Source organism: Dipodomys ordii, unplaced genomic scaffold (assembly GCF_000151885.1).
Source record: "Dipodomys ordii isolate 6190 unplaced genomic scaffold, Dord_2.0 Scaffold143, whole genome shotgun sequence".
NCBI classification, from domain to species: domain Eukaryota; kingdom Metazoa; phylum Chordata; class Mammalia; order Rodentia; family Heteromyidae; genus Dipodomys; species Dipodomys ordii.
This window is the reverse complement of record NW_012267359.1, coordinates 626734-628962: the sequence shown is the minus strand read 5'-3', so window position 1 is coordinate 628962 and position 2229 is coordinate 626734.

The following is a 2229-nucleotide window of genomic DNA, read 5'->3' as shown; positions in this document are numbered from 1 at the left end:
TTGGAGTTGATTCTGGTGCAGGGTGATATATAAGGATCTAGCTTTAGTTTTCTACAAGTAGTTAACCAATTTTGCCAGCACCATTTACTGAAGAGGCAGAGCTTTATTTTTAGCTTTTTCCTGGTTAATTGGACTTTTCTAGTTAGGCTGGCTTCAAACCACAATCTTCAGATCTCAGTCTCCTAAGTAGCTAGGACTAAGACCTGAGCCACGAGCATTAGGCACAGATGGTTTTCTTTTTTTCTTTTTGAAGAGAGAATATACAGAGGGGTTGCAGTTACATAAGTCCGATAATGAGTACACTTCTTTTTTAACAGTGTCACCTCTTCCCTCGTTTTCTCCCAGTTTTCCCCCTCCTGGGGCCTCCCCCCTCCCTCACAAGTTGTATAGTTCATGTTCAACATAGTGTCTAGTGAGTATCACTGTTGAATTAGTTCACTCTTTTTCAGACCCATGACTTATGACTGTTTTAGGAATGTTAGACTTCATTTTTTTCTTAATTTGAATGTTATTTTTTTTTAGTTACTAGAGTTATTTATTATCTAACGTTCCTTGGGAGAGCAGCAGGCAGTTATTCGCATTGGGGGATGTAGCCTCCTTGGAGAGAGCCTTTTCCTTGTGTTGGAGTGAGCTTGCGTGGTGATCATCTCAGCCTGCACACCCACTGGAGCCTTTTCTATCTCAAAGCTGCACCAGGCCTGCCTCCCTGCACAGCCAACCTGTCAGAAGCACTTCACAGAGCTCTGCACGACGACCTCCAGGCTATAGTAAGCAGTAAAGAGATTCTTGAAACGGGGCCAGATGGAAAACATAGTGACAGCTTTGGATTTCTTCCAGGGCCCCTAAAAGAAGGACTGCAGATACAGTCATTTCTTCATAGGGTCTTTTTTTGGGGGGGAGGGGTGGGGGAAGGGGATGGGGAGATAGAGGTGGGGGTGGTTAATAACATCTCTAAAATCTTTCCACAGTCAGAAGTAAACAGACTTAGCAAAGAGAACATATTTCATGCGGACATTTTCACAAGACATTTGCAGGATGTTGCAGTCATAGTCTTGGTAGAATGAAGAAAACCCAGGAAAAACAAGGAGGGCTGGATTGCAGGCCTGACTTGGCTGTGCACTCCTGGCCGCACAGCATGCCGGGCCCTCTGTGGATGGTGCAGGGGAGCGGGTAACTGGCTTCTCAGGGTCACTGTGAGGACAAAATCAGATTGATGGAAAATAGACTTTGGAAAGATGGCATCTGTCTTAGGTATGTAAAATATCTTAGGAAATAGATTTTTTTCTGGTTTCCTGAGTGGGTCATGCAATCATTTTTTTAAAGATGGTTACATAATTTTCTATGAAGTAGGAGAAGACTAAATTTCCAATGCCTTTTAAAAAAATTTAACCAATCGTATTTGTACATCTTTAAGTATTTTTGCAAAAAGAGTTATTATCATTGAACAAATCAGCTTATGCATACAATGGATGTTGAGCTATGTTGTGTTTCTCTCCCATCCCTCTCAACCCAACCTTCCCCTCAATTTTCTTAATTTTGTAAGATATACATTCAATATTATGACTGATTGTTACTCTCCTCATTCATTTAACCCCTCCCTTTGACTCCACCCCCATACCTTTCAAGTACCAGTTTCCTATATTCATTTTGTTGGACTGGGAACATTCTTCAAGGAATTATACCTTTTGAATTATCCTCTGAAAACATTTGTACTTCACTTAATACCTATCTGTACATTTGAATACAGTCCATTATGTGTTTTCTTGTACATTTATAATTGAGTTCTAGCTTCCACATATAGAGAAAACAAGTCGCTATTGAGATTCGTTACTTTATGAGGTCATCAAAGATTTAGGTGTAATTGTAAAGCCCATCCTTCTCCCAAGTATGCAGTAGCAGCAGATTGACATTGGAGCAATTTGCAATTAAGGAGCCTGTGGGGACCTCATGGTTTTACAGTCAAGTTCTGGAGTTCTCACTCACCTAGTGAGTGAGAGGTATAGCTACTAGGTGCTGGTGGCTCACACCTGTAATCCTAGTTACTCCAGAGGTTGATATCTGAAGATAGATCTGAATTCAGTCTGGGTAGAGAAGTCCAGCAAAAAAACCCTGGAAGTGGCCAGCCTTGATTTAAAAAGCTAAGGAACAGAGTCCAGGCCTTGAGTTCAAATTCTAGGGCTATCACCCCCCCACACACACACACATAAAGTGGAGGGCAAGACAAGGAGG